Source organism: Martes martes, assembly GCF_963455335.1.
Source record: "Martes martes genome assembly, chromosome: 6".
In the NCBI taxonomy this organism is placed as follows: Eukaryota; Metazoa; Chordata; class Mammalia; order Carnivora; family Mustelidae; genus Martes; species Martes martes.
In genome coordinates, this window is record NC_137893.1 from 12,235,345 (window position 1) to 12,253,912 (window position 18,568).

The following is an 18,568-nucleotide window of genomic DNA, read 5'->3' on the forward strand; positions in this document are numbered from 1 at the left end:
CCACCACCCCTGGGACCGCTCGGGCTGCCCCGTGGATGGTGCCACTCTGGAAGGAGGACCGAGAAGCACCGCGGCAACAGAGACAGGTTCAGAGTCTGTGTTTAGAGAAGGATATGAAATGAAGAAGAAATTCCTGGGCCATGAGCTCTTGGAACGCATAATCCAGCTGAAAAATAAGATGGTGCCCATGAGAGAATGAGCAACATGGCCGAGCAGCAGGTAACCATGGACCAAGAGGTGGGACAGAACTTCTAGAAGGGAGGGAGAGCATGTTGGAGGAACAGGCGAGGTGGTGCTGAGGCCAGCTGGAGGCCCACGACCTGCAGAGGAGGGGGAAGGGCCCCAAGTGGGTCACTAGGAAGGACAACGGTCCTGATGGGACACCGAGTGCTCTGAGGGTCAAGCTGGCAATGGGCTTGTCCTCTGGGCACCCTGGGGCACCAGAGTTTTCTGAAGAAGGGAAAAGAAGGAACCAAAGTTTTATAAAGATTACTACAGAGGCTGGGCTGTATCAGAAGGCAAAGCAGAAACCCAGCAGCAGTCAGAGCCGTCAGGATGTTGTCGTCATCCCCAAGGCCCCCAGGGTCAAGTGACAGACGTGCACTCCTACATGCACTCAAGGAGATCCACTAAGAGAGTGGGAAGAAAATATCGGCATTCTTATTTGCATTTACCTTTAAAAGTGCCATGTTGTTTAGTGTATATTTTATGTATTTTAAATAGTTTAATAGAACCTGCGTATGTTACCAACTGACATGTGTCCCTGCCGAATGCATGTACCGAAGCTCCGACCTCTAATGTGACTGTATTTAAAGATAGGAGGTAGGATCTCTCCTCTCTCCCTCTGTACCCCCAGCCACCCCCGCCCCCTGTGCACGCATAGAGAAGAGCCCATGTGAGGACACAGTGAGAAGGAAGCTGTCTATAAGCCGGGAAGAGAGCTCTCACCAGACACCAACCCTGAAGACGCTTTGATCTTAGACTTCTGGCCTCTAGAACTGTGCAAAAACAAATGTCTGTTCTTTAAGCCACCCCGTCTGTGGCAATGCCAGCAGACTAATACGCTAGATAACACGTAAACAATTTAAATCTGGGAGAGTGAGTTATATCTCGATTAAAAAAAAAAACTTTTAAAATCTGAGGTCCATATATGAATATATTTTGCTAATGGGCATGACCAAAAAGTTTGGTGGAAAAATGCTCTAGATGCTAGGGGCCCGGGCTGAGATGGTAGTGAGTGCTGAGAGCTACTTTGGAGGGAAAATAGAATCTCAGTAAACCACTGGCTGTAGGAAATGAAGGGAAAGGAAGTGTGAATAGAAGCTCTCGGTGTTTCAGTCTAGGAGACAGGGAGCGCTTCTGTATCCCTGTCAGAGTGGGGAGGGCAAGACTTGATCCCACAGGAGGGTTGGAGAAGCTCAAGGAGCACAAGGGCTCAAGGAATTCGTCATGCACCGAAGCCACCAGAAGGGTGAAAGGAAAAATGGGAATTTCAGGGCCACAGAGGTCATAGGAAGAGAGACTCTCAAGGAGGAGGATGGTTTGGACAACAGCATCAGGGAGGTCAAGCGGAATGACCTGAGAAATACCTTTCGGAATTGCACGGAGTCACTGAAGACTTTCAGAAAGTGAATTCATTGGAGGAGAGAGAGGGGACATTGGACGGTAGGGGGTTAAGAAGGGACAAATGGAGAGGAAATTAAGGGAGCAAGTAGTATTTGGATTTCAGCCATGAAGACGTGGGTATCAGAGTCAGAAGTGTGTGGGGTGGGAGGTTGGAATGTGTGAGCTTTCCCCCTTTATCTCGGACCCCAGAGGCATTCCCCGTGGCTAGTGAAACAGTGCTAATGGGATGGGAAGAGGAACAGGAGGTCGGACTGGCGAGGCCACAGCAAAGTGTTCCATCCTGCCCCAGAACCTTCCAGACAGCTCTGGTTTTGTGTGTGAGTTTGTGTATGTGACCGAATATAAGGCAGTTCTAATTTTGTAAAGCCAGAAGGGAAACACAATTCTTAAATCCACACACTGATTGGAAATCTGGAAATAGCTCCCAGACTTCACATCTCACTTGAGAGTTTAATGTCAGAGGAAGATCTGACGTAAATGGTGGGAAGAGCTCGGAGTTCATTTGGGTGTCAGGATCGGGTCTCAGCCACCACTCACACACCCAGGAGACCATCCATTTCAGTATTCTGGCTTTGCTTGGGTGGAAAAGTATTTACCACCTATTTCACGAGTGTGTGAAAGAATTCAAAGTCACATGTGAGAACTAAATGATATTTATAAAATTCTTTGAGATCCACAGATGAAAGTTGCCGTTAAGTCCAGAGTGTGATCAGCCAATGACAGGGCACCCTGAGCAAATCAGATTCTCCCAGAAAATAAACATGTCCTGGGAACAAATTCAGTAATCCTGGGACCCACATTAAACATTTTAACTGAAAAGCAATAATAACTGATAATGCCTCAGTAGCCCATCTTTCTGCCTCTAGAATTATCTTCCTCATTCACATCCTTGGACATTTGTGGACCTCATACAGAACACTGACATCTGTCTGGTAGAATCACTGACTGCCAGGACTAGAGCGATCTCCTAGTCCAGCCATCCCTTTGCTCATTTAATCCCCTCTGTGATCCCCATTCTCACCCTCTTCCATCTAAAGATAGTTTGGAAGTCCTTTTAACCATTCTTTGCATCTTTGCAAGCCAAGGCTCACTTAAGGCTTCTGCTGCCTTAAATCTCTTGTCTTGTTTATCCCTGCTTATTCACTCTTCTCTTTCTGTGTTTTTTGCACATTCCTTAAAATCAGATCCCACTGGCGGGGCCCCAGATTTCTTGCAATAATGGTTTTTGTGCACCGCAACTTGCCTGAACTTGACCAATAAAATCTGAGCTGACCGCAGGGTCGTGGGGCTTGTATATATCCTCAGAGAGTGGTCAGCCCGCCACTGGGTGTTAGGTGATAAGGTTTTAGCTGCGTGAGCTTTGCTGTTACAGCATCAGTCCCTGGTGAGGCTCCTCCTGAACTACCAGTTTCGGAGCACGACTGGTTAGAACAAACTGACAATGGGGCTCGGGGCTGGTTCCCCGTCCTGGGCTTAGCCCTCTCTTGCCCAGATGGTTCAATGGACTTGCCAGTGGCCTTGGTTAGAAGCGGGAGGGGCAGAGTGTGGATCGCTCAGGATAATCACCGGAAAAACAGATCGCAGTAGCACCCCTATGCCGGATACCTCAGGCTGGAGCCTTACGAGGGAAAGAAGACAGTGGCAGGAGAGACAGGAGCCTTGAGAGAGAAGGTCTCGTGGAAATACGTCTTGGCGAAGGGAAGCGTGGAAGGGTGACGTGCAAAGAGGAAAGAGGGAAATTCAGAGATTACTCAAGCTGTGCCTCTAGCCGATCTCCTTCCATACTTGGATTCCACATGCAGATCTCCCATGCATGTTTGAAGAGAAGCTTTTAGAAACCCTGAAGTAGGGGCATCTAGGTGGCTCAGTGGGTTAAAGCCTCTGCCTTCGGCTTGGGTCGTGATCCCAGGGTCCTGGGATCGAGCCCCACATCGGGCTCTCTGCTCAGCAGGGAGCCTGCTTCCCTCTCTCTCTGCCTGCCTCTCTGCCTGCTTGTGATCTCTGTCTGTTGAATAAATAAATAAAATTAAAAAAAAAAAAAAGAAACCCTGAAGTATGTGTGTGCAAGCTTGGGGGCGGATGGCTACAGGCAAGTGTGTACATGTGTGTTTGTGTGCGTGCATGTATGTGTGTATAAGGTAGGGCTGCCCACAGGGCAGGGTGGGTGGCCCTTGCCTGTTTCTTCTCCACTGGCTCAGACGTTCAGGTGAGAGGAAAGAGCAGGCGGGGCTGGAATGGGGAACGGGCCCAACGCAAAGACAGGCTCTACCCCTCCGTGCGCACCCTTGAAACCTCAAGGAGTTCAACGAGGTAACAGAAGGCACGTGTGCCCAGTGTGAGTTTGATACACGTGAAAATATACACACAACTGTTTACCTTCCAGAATTTTACAGCGCAAATGAGGAAGCTGGTCCTAACACCGTGACAACAGAGAATGTCAAACGTTTAAGCTCCGGTCCCTCAGCGGGCATGGGAAAATGGTTTATCTTGGATCCAGGGGCTGCCATTAATGCCATGAGGAAGTCATAGAAGGAGGAGCGATCCAAAACAAAAGTTTCAAGGTCACAGAGAATTTTTCTTCTCATCCAAGCACAACAGAATCTCATGAATGTCAGACCATGAGCACAGGCTGGAAAATTCCACGGAAATGGAATTTTCTTGATGTGAGATCGTCGTTCCAGAGCTTCAGTTCACAGAGGTTTTCCCCTCAAATTTATCTGTGAGGATCGCACAAGCAGCCAAGGGGCGCTCTTAAAATTAGAGCACTTCACAGAAAGAGAGCAAAATTGACTATCAATCTCACCTTACCTGAAAGCAGCCCTTTTTTAGGCATTTGGGGGAAAAAAAAATAAAAGTTGATCTCCAAGAAGGCCATTTTCATTTTAGCTCAGTATTTGACTTTGATATTCATATAAAAAATTCAATAGCAATACGTGTTAAAAGAACTTACTCAAAAATAGAAATTCAGGCAAAGGGTAGTCCCACAAAATAGTGACAAGGAGGCACACCCTTCTCAATCTACCTCAAAAATGACCCTTATGGGGGCACCTGGGTGGCTCAGTGGGTTAAAGCCTCTGCCTTCGGCTCAGGTCACAATCCCGGGGTCCTGGGATCGAGCCCCGCATCAGGCTCCTGCTCAGCGGGGAGCCTGCTTCCCTCTCTCTTTGCCTGCCTCTCTGCCTACCTTGATCTCTGTCTGTCAAATAAATAAATAAAATCTTTTAAAAAAAATGACCCTTATGTTTTTTCTGTAGGAGTGGGAGGTGCTTTGGTCTGAATGTTTGTGTCTCCCCTCCCCAAAGTCATATATTAAAATCCTAACTTCAAGGTATTAGGAGGGGAAGCCACTGGGAGGTGACTGGGTTATGAGGCTGGCACCCTCCTGATTAGAGTTAGTGGCCTTACAAAAGAGACCCTGGAGAGCTAGCTCGCCCCTTGTGCCACGTGGGGAAACCTGGGAAGGCAACGTTGTGAGGAAGCAGGCTCTCACCGACGCCAAATCTGTGCAGCCATGACCCGGGACTTCTCAGCCTCTAGAATTCTGAGAAATAAGTGTATTGCTCGTAAGCCATTGAGTTTAAGCATTTTTGTTATAGCAGCCCGAACAAACGAACACAGGCTTTAAAAGAACCTAAAATGGACTTCAGAGACCTCTAAAGGGCCTATACACTTAGAAGCATCTAGAATCAAAGCAGTGGTGATGCCTTCCCAGCCTGGCAATCCTACTATTTAATGAAGAGTGACTGAGGAAACCCCTAACATTTCACAAAATATTATATTTCCATTCAGCTTCCTTCAGCCAAACGTTCTAAAATTTCCAGAAAAGACCCACTGCCTACAAATCACTGTTGTATTTGCCTGGCATTTATCTTCAAGGGAAAACACCCAGTTTCATTGAACTTAGTCTTTAGTGAGCACTAGTAATAGATAGAACGTACACGGCTCGTACCACTACCGGCTACTGTCTCTGGTACTTCATATGCCTTACTGCTCTTGACACACGCAAACCCTGCGATGCACGAAATTTTATGACCCTCATTTTATAGAGAAGGGAAGTAAGATGGGAGGTGGTCTAACAACAGTCAGAAGCGATAGAACTGAGATCCTGGGTAGGGAGGTCCCAGGGACTGTGCCCTTGACCACTATGCTCTACCACCTCAAGAGTAAGGGAGTCCTTGACTAGAAGAGCGCCCAGTCCGGCAGGAGGGCGAGAAAAGTAAAAGGGCAACATGGCCGCGATGTGGTGCGTGTAGGACGGAGGTATGTGCAAGGGCTTCGGGCACACACGGGAGGCAGCAGCCTGGAATGGTGGGTTCCAGAAAAGCTGCCCAGAGGCACTGTCACATGAGGGCATCTTGCGAGGTAGGGGGAGGAGGGGGCTGGAGATCATGCCAGATAAAGAAGGGTAAGAGCAAAGACACAGAGGGACCCAACGCATGACAGGCCCCAGGGTGAGAAAGGGGTGCGAGCGATGAGGCTGAGGAGGGGGTGGGGACGGGTCACAGAGCCCCTTGAAAGTCAGGTTGGGAAGCTGGGCTTAATCTTGGGGGAGATGGGAGCCACTCAGGGCCGTTCTCAGGGGAGGGCCGTGGTAGGACAAGCATCCTGCTTTACCGGGAAGGCAGAGCAGGCCACGGAAACTGATCAGAATGTCAACGCAATGGGCGAGAGGAGCCCGGGAGAAATGAGCTAGGAGACCACTGCTGACGTCACCTTCTTTTGCTCTCTACACCAGCACCCACGTGACAGCCCCTGAATTGTGTGGAAACTCAATACATGTTCATTTTGAAAACAACAAAGGTAAGGGAGTCCTTTCTGACATTTGGGGGGTGGGGGGAGGGGAGAGCTTAGCTTTCAAGTTGAACCACTGATTATCTGATTTTCTTCTCCATCAGAATCTCTGTAGGGGGCAAAGCCTAGAAGAGAGCACGCAAGAAGCTTCTGATATCCTCTCCACACCAAGCATTTGACTTTTCCTAGACATCTGAAAAAATTGCAAATTTAATGTCAGGGCAGGTCAGAGGTTCCCTATCACCCGGCTAACTTCAGGACAGCCTGCACACTAGGAACTGGTGGCCAATGGAATTCACTACTGACCTTCTTAAATTTAATCCAGACAGCCAGAGGGGAGACACTTCATATTCTGCTAGGCTTAGAAGCTCCATGATCCTCTGAGCCACTCTGTCCTGGAAAGAAACAAGTTGGTTTGTTAAATCACCTGCATGTGAATTATAAATTCAAACCACATGAAATCAACTGCTTACATTTCGTGGGCAAGATGAAGTACAATTCCAAAACAAATTACTGTGACGATTCATGCAAAAGCTTGATTTCTGAGGCTTAATTGACATCACTCACAACCTGACTCGTTGGACCTCAGACCAGTGAAACACTGGTTAAGAGCTTCTACATGAGAGTAGCAAGAAACTGTTAGAGAAAAAGGTTCAGGCACCGTACTTGATTCAGACTCTGCAAATGCAATAGGTTTTCATTGGACTGTTATCTCCTCAATGGCCAACGCATTCCCAGGAGCATAAAATGAAGGATTCCGAGGTTCATGTTTGGGATCACAGAATTTTGAGGACGGGTGAGATTTTCCTTTTCATAGATGAAGCAGTGATACCTGCAGAGGCTGCCCCGCCGCAGTTACTACTGGAATCAGAGGTTCACTAACCAGTGTCTTTCTGCTACGATAGAAAAGTACCTCTGAAGTGAGAGCTCTCATAAAGACTTTTGAGTCACAAAGCCTTCCATGTTCATGTTAAGTTTAAACTTACTTTATAATCTTTTTAAAACGTGGAAGTAATTTGCATTTTAGAAATTCTAATAAGCTCAAGTCTTTATTTTTCATGGAGAAATGAGTCCCAGGCAAGGGTAGGACAAAAAGCACTCTCCCCTGTGACCTTCCCATAGTTTCAACCTGTTCCTGGAGGGCACTTAGTCCCTGACTCCATGGCAACTCAGAAAAGCTTAAAGTACTTGGGCTGGCTGAGGCCTTAGGCTAATGGACCTCAAACCCTCATTACCTTTAAAACACACACACACACACACACACACCCCAACACACCCCCCAAAAACTGCAGCACAATCAGACAGTGAATTAAAGGAACAGCTAGTCTAGAAAATCCTAAAGAAACATATGTTAGTTGAGCATCTGTTGGAGCTAAGCCCTGTGTTCCCTCCCTGAAATACATGATCTCACTCAGTTCTTAAAATTGCCAGGCAAGGTATAAAGACTCGGGCTGAGTTCCTCCCCCCAACAAATATTTCCCTGAGCATCTGCTCCACACCAGGCACCAAAGTATACAAAGGAGATATAGACATACATTGTTTCCTGCCTGCAGTGAGGTCACAGTCTAACAGGGGTGGGGGAGAGGGAGTCAGGTGAGTTAACTAGCATTGTGTTGTTCAAACAGCAGCTTGCGACTTGTTACATGATCATGAAATTAATGTAGTGGGTCTTGATCAGCATAAAAAAAAACAAATGAATGAACAAATAAGTAAAGTAGAACAGAAGAGCACAGAGTAAGGAATGTCAACACGCACGAGGTAAGGAAACTCACATAGATGGAAGTCGTGTATCTGTATCGATTGTGTATATGTCTGCGTGCACTGGTTTGCAGTGTAAGATAGATTTCCTTTTGTGGGTCATGGTGAGAAAAAGTGTGAAAGCTCTCCAGTTACAGAACAAAGTGACAAGCGCTCTATTAGAAGTTCATGCAATATGGTGAGGGCAAAGAGGAGTCAGCGAGTGTCCTGTCGGTGGGTAGAACTATTAGCACCTGGCTCCAGAGGGAGAACTTCTCCTAAAAGAGAAGTTCTTTTAAGGATGGGATGTCCAAACCTAACAATGCACAGCATTAGGACATGCTCGGCAAGGACTGGTATGAAGCTTCAGGGACTAGAGGTAGGGGTCTCTTCTTCTGCAACGCTGGAAAGAAGGTGGGTACCTTTGCGGCCAAGAGAGGGCACAATATTAGTTCTGTGTTTGTACAATGCAGCCAGGCTCAAGAAGAGGTAATTAATTCTCAAGAAGATGGAACCCCTATCTAGCCCTGATTGCTAGATGTGTGCAAGCTGCTAGAAGGTCCACCAGCACCAGCTAGGTCTGGAATGAATTGCCATCATCCCACTGTGGAGAGAGGGCAGGAGAGAGCCTCTGGAGTCTGGAAGGAGATGCGAAGCTGGAGGTGAGGCCCTTGATGTGATCTTACTCTCAAGAGCAGCGCCCCCTTTGGGATGTCAGGTTACTGCAATCTCCCTTATCAGGATAGAATCATTAATAAAGTTTTTAATAAAAATCCTTAATAAAAAATCATTAATAAAGCTTTTAATAAAGCTACCTTCAGATATGCTAGACACCACGTTATCGTTTGAGGATCGCTGGCAAGCCACTAGACTGCCATGCAGAGACACCTTCTCCAGGTTCCGAGCGAGGATTCAGGGCAAGAGAACTAAAGACCTTCCTATAGAATAACATGAGTCACTTCTGTTGTGAGGCTCTCTGACATGGGAGTTAAGTGGCTGCAACAAGACGTAGCTCAGGGGCTACCCTACAACCCAGCAATCACACTACTGGGTATTTACCCTAAAGATACAAATGCAGTGATCTGAAGCGGCACATGCACCCGAATGTTTATAGCAGCAAAGTCCACAATAGCCAAACTATGGAAAGACCTAGATGTCCATCAACAGATGAATGGATAAAGAAGATGTGAGATATATATATATATGATGTAATACTATGCAGCCATCAAAAAAGAAATCTTGCCATTTGCAATGGCATGGGTGGAACTAGAGGGTATTCTGCTGAGCAAAATAAGTCAATCAGAGAAAGACAATTATCGTATGATCTCACTGATATGAGAAATTTGAGAAACAAGACAGAGGATCATAGGGGAAGGGAGGAGTAAATGAAACAAGATGAAACCAGAGAGGGAGACAAACCATAAGAGACTCTTAATCTCCAGAAACAAACTGGGGGTTGCTGGAGGGGAGGAGAATGGGAGGAATGGGGTGGCTGGGTGATGGACATTGGGGAAGGTATGTGCTATGGTGAGTGCTGTGAATTGTGTAAGACTGATGAATCACAGACCTGTACCTCTGAAACAAATAATATATTATATGTTAATTTTTTTAAAAGTAGCTGGGGGGGGCAGTCAAATCCATTATTTATTTTGGTGATTTTGTTTTTGCATATTTATCATTTAATAAGCAATGACATGGGTTGATGTCAAGATTAATTATTATGTATATTATTTAATCCACATTTCCCTTGTACAGACTTGTGATAATAAAGATGATAAAGTTTTTTTTTTTAATAATCTCTCTACCCAACATGGGGCTCAAACTTACAACCCCAGGATCAAAGAGTCGCATTCTCTACCAACTGAGCCAGCCAGATGCCCCCAGACTCACAACAAGAACTGCGTACTACAGAAAATAAGCAGCCCCCCAAAATATATAGAAAAATAACAACTAGATGTCTATGTTTTTGTTTCCTCACCTATCATATATGACAGAACCATACAAAAAACAAGGTCTTTCCTAAGCCCCCCTGCGCTATAGGTGATGGTTAAGGAAAAAATTCTAGCCTATGTTGAAAGCAGAATAAATAATTAGGGTATGAATATTTATTCTATTAAAAACAAATTAAATAGTTGCTGTCAAAGTGCTTCATAAACTTCATGGTACTCTGTAAGTCCTAACCATTTTTAGTTATTATCAATGCCAATAAATTATTGCCACGTAAAAATTAAAAGCATTAGTGCCCACAAGTAAGTAAAATTGTATTTGATGCTTCCCGAGTATGTTGTTTTTCATACATCTTTAGTTTTAAACCAAGGACTCAGGTGTCACTAACATTTTCAAGGGTTAACAATAAATAGGCAGAAAGTTTAATAAATAATTGTTCCTCGTTAAGAGAAGTACAGATCGACTTTGATTAGTAACAATGATCTTCATTGTACAGATAGAGAAGTAGAGTGATTTGTCTGGCATCACACAGAATCAGAATAAAAGTCAGACCCCCGTGACACCAGAGTCCTCACATCTTTTTTACGGCAGGGGTGGGGGGGTGGGGAGCAGGCTCCCTGCTGAGCAGGGAGACCGATGCGGGGCTCGATCCCAGGACCCCGAGATCACGACCTGAGCCAAAGGCAGAGGCCTTAACCCACTGAGCCACCCAGGTGCCCCCAGAGTCCTTGCGTCTTAACTTCTAACCTCGCTCATGATCTTGGTTGTTGGTTTGCTTTTTCATACACAGCCAGGAGCTGTTTTCTATTCTTTGTCCAGAACATAGATGATCATATGTAATGTAACAATTATATATCGTAATCACACACATCACAGAGTCAACAGTATCATAGAATGAAAAGCTCTCCCTGAACATCAGCAAGACAAATTCATCTTTTCTGTTGGTAAGTCTAGATTCAAAAGTTTTTTGGCTCCTTAGCTTTTTAAATTTTGTTTTGTTTTCGTTTTGGTTTTGCCATGTTTCAACTAAAATTAGGTGTCACAGCCTTGTGTTTGGGGGGGAAAGTCTCAAAATAATATCTCACACAAGAAAGGTAACTAAAGTGGGTGTGTTGCTGGTATAATTTAACTTAAATATGTTAAGTTCTACTTAAAGGTTGTTCAACAGATAAGTTTTATGGGGATGGAGGAAGTATCTACAGTTTTTAAAAGTAAAAGATATATTCAATGGTTTTAAATGTGTGAGATTAAACTTTCTAATCTAGAGATGTGCATTTGGGTGGTAAAACTATTAAAAGTTAAACCCAGGGGCACCTGGGTGGCTCAGTCGGTTAAGCAGCTGCCTTAAGCTCAGGTCATGATGCCAGCGTCCTGGGATCAAGCCCCGCATCAGGCTCCCTGCCCATCGGAGAGCCTGCTTCTCCCTCTGCCTCTGCCTACTTGTGCTCTCTCTGTATCTCTCTGTCAAATAAATAAATAAAATCTTAAAAAAAAAAAAAAAAAGCTAAACCCAAGGAAATACTACCATAGAAGTTCAGCCGAAGAATTACTTGTAGGAGAGGAGGGGGCCTGTGATTGGGGTGGGACGGACGGAAGGGGCTTGCAGGGTAGTAGCAAAGTTCTATTCCTTGACTTGGGTGGTGTACCCTTACGGTAATTCATAAACCCACGCACTTGATCTGTGGGGCTTTCTGTACTGGCAGGGTTTTTTGTTTTTGTTTATTTATTTTTTTCTTTCTAGACCAAAGGGGTTTCCATAAATAAAACATTTGTTTTAAAATTTGGAACGAACAATACGTTGATCAATTACTTGTTGTTTTCAGGTCTGGTAGGACGGAGAGAAAATGAAAGCACATGTTCCCTTTTAGGTTTTAATCAAGTTCGGAGCAGCTCAGCATTTCCTCTCTCAGGAGGCACGGTCAAGATAAACCCCAGGCGAATTCTACGGAACACACCCGGGCCAGCAGTCCCATGTACAGCAGAATACCTGGGTCTGGGCCCCCAGCCAGCCTGGCAAAGGCCTCTGCGGTACCTCCTGGCCTGGGTCCACGGACAAGAAAAGCAAGCACATTACAGAGGACGCGAGCCGAGGTTATGCGATTCTAGTTCTCCGGAGTCTAACTTCGCTCTTGTTTCTGTGGCGGAATAAAATGCTTCGCCCTCTTCTGTTTATTTGCACAGAGGGCTGTTCAACAGAGGGGCACAAAGGGTGGGGGAAAGGCATAGCCATGCGGACGAGAATGATTTCCAATCACAATAAACACACCCAAAGAGGGAGGAAGATGGCAAGTGATATATTTCCTTTCTAACATTCTTTAAAATAAATGCAGGGCCCTGGAGGAGGCAGCCTGACATGTTTCCACTAGATGAGTTAAGCGTGGAGAAGCACGACGCTTTGTGCTCTATCTGCGCTATGCCCAGGCCCCATTCCAGACCCCAGTATGGCAACTGGCTCCCAAGGGCCTGAGTGTCTGGACCCCGGCTACAATGCCAAGCCGCCCGGGTTGCTGGGAAATTCACAAGGCTCCCGTCTCCTCCATCGGCCCTTGGCGGTTTGACATCAGGGAAGATGCTCCTCTCTGACACGTTCTGCCAAACCTCCCTCATCTGCCAACGGAGTCGCAGACCACTGAGCAGTGCTCTGATGGCTTAGACGCCCCAGCCACGCCAGGCCACAGCTGGGACCGAGCCAAACCTACATTCTGGTCTGTGGTTACATTTTGAAGAGATTTCCCCAGAAGCATGTGAGCAAAATCCACACAAATTTTAAGTAACATATAATTGTTGGGAAAGAATTTGGGGATTATCTTTTCTTCGTCGGCTTCTATGAATTTCTCCCCTCGAATGGCTAAGTCCACGTGTCATTCCACATTTGAACAACACGCGGAAACGCAGAGCACCAAGGCACAGGACACACTACGCACCGTGAAGCCATAAAACATAAACACCAACAAGAAGCTGAATTCTCCCATTGCTGTCCAAATGGAGTATAAGAGCATAATCCCTCAAGTCCCATAAAAGGAGAAAAACCTCTCTCATTTTCAACATGAAAAGACACTCTCCCCCACCCACCTACCGCACATCCAATACTAATGACCTGGCCATGGAAGGGCAAGTCTATCAAATTCCCATCTTAGACAGCTGATTTATTTGTTGTTCAAAGCAACCGTCTATGAATATGTTGTGCTGAAGCGTAAGAGGGATATACAATAGCTTTGCATGGTGGTCTATTGCTATTACTAATGTCCCCTAGAGTTGTGCAGTGCACAACCTGTGAGACTACATATGGCAGCCCTGATTATTCTTATAGCATCAGAATATAGTCTTTACTTGTATATTTGCATATTATGTGTACTATAAGAACAATATTTATAGTTCTTATGCTATATAAATCTGTTGCTTCTGTCACATACCCATGTAAATCCTATTTGTTTATCAACTCTTACACACTAAGTTTCATTATTCTAAACCAACGATAATAAGCTAATTATGTTTAGAGCCTAAGTGTGAGGTTCTTCTTCTTTTTAATCTTTGAATTATAAATCTACTTGAAAGTCAGACTTAATTTCACCTGAGTTCACTGTGATCATTGATTTTTCCCTCCTTCCCATTCCACTGGTCACCCAAATTGGAGCTGGATTCTAATTCTACCTTATAAATCTCTCTCAAGTCTCTACCCTCTCAAGCCTTCTTGTATCTCCTCCAGACCATTATAGTAGCTTTTCAACTGGTCTTCCAACTTCCAGTCTCTTGCAAATCAGTCTGTCACATTATAGCAATAATTTCTTTCTCAAACACAGATAGGTTTAGGTCACTCCTCTGCTGTAGAACATTCAAGGGCTCTATATTCCCCAAGAGATGAAGTCCAAACAAGTCTCTGTAGTATATGACCAGTCAAAAGTCCAATCAGCTCCTCAGTCTGGATTACAATGACTTCCAGTAGCAACCAACATCCAATCATGCATTCATTCAGTGAAAATCCATTCGGTCCTCTAAAAAGCTCAGCGGGATAGAGATGTTACTAGTGTCACCGTGGTGATCATTTTGCAATATACGAAGGTATCGAAGCAACACAACTTAAACTTACAGGATGTTATGTATCAATTATATCTCAACAAAGTTACAAATAAAGATGTCTTAAACACACACACACACACACACACACACACACACACACACACACACACACAATGGGACTCAGAAGAACTGAAGAAAAGTAGTAAGACCCATCCCCAGACCTCGGGGTGTAAACACTTTGGTCGGAGAGACTAACATGTAAATAAGCAATTCTAATCGACCACCGTGAGTGCAGTATGGCCCCAAGCTGCCGTGCCAGTCTCATATCCAGCGATGTTCCTGGCCATAAGTATTTGCTTGTTTTTTAGGGCTGCTTGTTTTTGACTTATACCCCTACTCTAGCAAATTCTTACACTGTGCTGCAATCATTCGCTTTAGTGTCTCTGCTCTCTGCTACACTGAAGGCAGCCCCTCTATTTTAAGGAACTGTGACTTCTCCAGCTCCTCTCCTACGACTTGGCTCACCATGCAGAACGGTCCATTTCAGCAAGGGAAAACCGGGCCCCCAGGGCTGGAGCCACTTCCCATCCAAAGCAGGCACTCGGTCGGTCTTGCCTCAGCCCCTGTTTCACTCCTGTAAGCCTGTTTACTCCTCAGTGTGGGGGAAGATGTTCTCCGGGTGGCTGAGCCCAGCCCAGGCCCCGGAGGGCTGCAGTCCCAGTGAGGCAGAGGTGGGGGGAAGCACCAGGAAGGGACGCCAAACTCCTAACAGAGTGGGTTCATTGGGCTGCCCTGCACAGCAAAAGATCCCCGGCCTCTAACTCCAGTATCTCTTGCTTCTCGAGGTTGGTAACTAAGAATCTGGGTTCCATGGTTTCTAGAAGTGGTTACCTTTGCCCGAGGCCAATATGTGAAGGCAACTGGCATAAATATGAAAGAAGAAATGAGGAATCATACCTGAAATTAAGTACAAATGACTTCCTTCTTTCCTTCCTAAAGATGGAAAAACTAACTTGCATGACTGAGAGATGTCATTTTTATATACCTGAATATATTATTAAACAGCCTATTTAAAAAATCCATTTCAGGGACGCCTGGGTGGCTCAGTTGGTTAAGAGGCTGCCTTCCGCTCAGGTCATGATCCCAGCGTCCTGGGATCAAGTCCCGCATCGGGCTCCTTGCTCAGCGGGGAGCCTGCTTCTCTCACTGCCACTGCCTGCCACTCTGTCTGCCTGTGCTCACTCTGAGAAATAAATAAAATCTTAAAAAAAAAAAGAGAGATAGAAAAAATCCATTTCAACTAAGTGAAATTAATTTGTCATCCATTTAGTCTTCATTTATCCCACGAAAGAGGGTAAGATATGGAAGCTGCCCTCAAGAAATTCATAATCTAGGGCGCCTGGGTGGCTCAGTGGGTTAAGCCTCTGCCTTCGGCTCAGGTCATGGTCTCAGGATCCTGGGATCGAGCCCTGCATCGGGCTCTCTGCTCAGCAGGGAGCCTGCTTCCTCCTCTCTCTCTCTGCCTGCCTCTCTGCCTACTTGTGATCTCTCTCTGTCAAATGAATAAATAAATAAAATCTTAAACAAAATGAAAGAAATTCATAATCTAGTGGCGACATTACGTTCATCGATAGTTCTGCCATTTCCCCCAAACTGAGACACTTCAATCCACAGACATTTATCCCGGGGGCGCGGGTGGGCGGGGAACGCAACTCCCTCGAGGCTGAAACCGGTGACTTCTTCAAGAAAAGTGACTGGACCAAAGCCCAAGCAACTGAAAGACAGACTGGAGTGTGTATGTTTGCAGAACAGTGTCTGCACGTAAATATTTACCAATACAAAGAGAGGTGGGCAAACATGGATGGAGACGTTTGCCCTTGAGATCGGCATGGAGGGTGGGGCCGGGTTGGGCAGAGGCTGTCATCCCTGGTGCTTGCCCCAGCCTGAGGGGGCAGCCGTGGGAGGTATGGTTTCTTGCCCAACAGCTGGGATTCCCCAGCTCATCGCTGCAGGACTGTGAAATCTCCCAGCCTGCTCAGCTGCCTTCCCGTGGAAAGGGGGATGAAGAACCTTACATGCCGGGTCCAGCCTCTGCCTGCTCCTTGAGCCGTGCACTCCCTGGGACCCCTATCTCGCAAAGGAAGGGTTAGGAGTCTGCTCCTTCCTTGAAAGATCTGATATGCTCGTAAGACAGGATTCAGAGACCGGGTGGCATTCTCCTCCTTACTACCCCAGCTCTGTCTCTTCTCCTCCAGGGGTTGGGGCGTGGGGGTGTCAGGCTGCCTCTGCCTGCAGGGTCTGGGATTGGCCAGGTCAGAGTCCTAAGAATCAAGGGAAACCTCACTAAGCCAGGATCTTCATCTCAGAAAAGAGAAAACTGGGATTCAGAGTGGCTTACCCAAAAGATGTTCAGTAAGTAAAAGCCATAATGGTAAGTTATGGAGAAAACCAAAGAAATGCTGTTCAAGTCTGAGAAAAGCACATTTCAGAGCAGTGGTTCCCCTCCGCCCAGCTGAGGCCCATCCGAAGCAAAATTGGCTTTCCGTTCCTTTTCTCAAATGAAGTAAACAGCCTCGCTTTTAAATTCATTACATAAAATCAGCTCCAGAGAAACAAGGAGCAGGGACTAATAAAGTCTGGGGGTGGGAGGGAGTTTCCCATCTACCAATCTGGCATCTCTAAAACCCACAGCCTTTCAAAAAATTCAAGGCGATGTTTGCCCAGAGAGCAATTTCGTCTTGTAGAGAAAACCCTGTAGTTGGGCAGGAAGAATGTAACAAGGTGCAAGGATCAGCATAAATTTCAACTTCAAAAGGAGAATAATCCCCGTTTCTGTAAACGCTCCCCTTCCAGATAAACAACTGGGTCCCCAGATTGGAGATGAGTCATGCCCATCCCCAGAGGCACCCCCCCCCCCAAACCACACATTCCTCTTCTGTCCTCCACGGGCATTTGCATACATCCTAACCTAAACCAGGGCCACTTACAAAAGGGCTTGTGTTTAACTTTATTCTATTTAATTCCAGTGCTTTCTTCCAGCTACCCAATCTGTATTTAATTAAAATCATATGGCAGCAAAAGTTGAATGGTATGAAAAGTTTTACCATATGTATACAATTGACTAGCTGTAGAATTTGGCATGTCTGCAGTGATCCCATTAAGTGGGGCGAGCCTGGCTTATTTTGGAGTGTACGTTATATGTTTTGGATCAGTTCTGTTTTTTGCTTCTACTCATGCTGTCTGTGATGCTTAACCCTTTGTCAACAGTCTCCAGGTTGTGTTCCTGCCTCTCCACAATGAGGGTCACTGCACCCTAGCTCTAGAACGATTTGCCTCATTGGAGGAAGGCTCCTTTGAAAATTTTCTATTTTCAGAAGCAAAACTAGCTTTCTCTGTCTTGACAAAGGCCGAGCAGATACCATCAAAGCCTCCAGGATCAAGTGGAACTGAATAGAGAAATTGCAGATGGAATCATTGCTTCCAGATCCTAAAGGCACACTTCTTGAAACTTGAAAGAAGTAATTTTAAGACAAAAAGAGGAAATACTGGACTACTGTAGATAATAAAAATATGAAACTTATGTCCCAAGAGGTAGCAGATACAATATAAAAGGATTGAAGCAGGAGTTAGCAAAGGGCATGCTGACAGATCCACCTTTGAGGAACATTCTTGACATTCTGAGACTGACACGAGGGAGGGAAACCATATCTTTCCAAACTGATCACACACCTGCCCCTCCACCCCCTTTCCTGCCCAACAAAACAGCCTGGATGCCTTTTTCAGAGGGAGAATTCTAGGTTAGATGGGCCTCCAACCTGACTCTCTTGGTCACTCCACTGTGATTTGATAGAATTTATAGTTAATATAGCTACACGGTTTTAATTTTGCTTTAAGACATTCTTCAATATAGATTTCAGAATGAGTTGAAGTCTCTTTTAACATGTGACATGAAGAGACACATGTTCTTAATCTGTGCATTTAAAATTGTTTTAGAATTACATCAATGAAACATAGCCTCATAAGAAAAGTTGGGTCACCAATCCTCAACTGTGCGAGCGTGAGAGTAATGCAGAGGAGCTCCCAGGTTGGCGACTATGTGGAGATGTGGGGACAGTGGCATGGCCTGGAACCTTGGTACCCTCTCCCCATATGTCACCTTGTGCATCTCTGCCTCTGGCAAAGCCTCTATTCCTGAGACCACTCCTGCTTTGGGGACCTGACCGGATGGAACAGAAGAAACTGCAAACCCAAGTGGCCTCACCTCGGAGCCATTTTCATAAGATACAATGATGGACTGGGTAGTGATTGATGCCTGGATGAGATTCTAGTCACATGCCAGGACCTTTTGACTTTTACTACTGTTCTGCTACAAGGGATCCATGTTCAAAGACCAGGGGGTGGACTGTAATACTGTGATTTGTAAGTGTGAAAAAGAAAACCACAGGCTAAA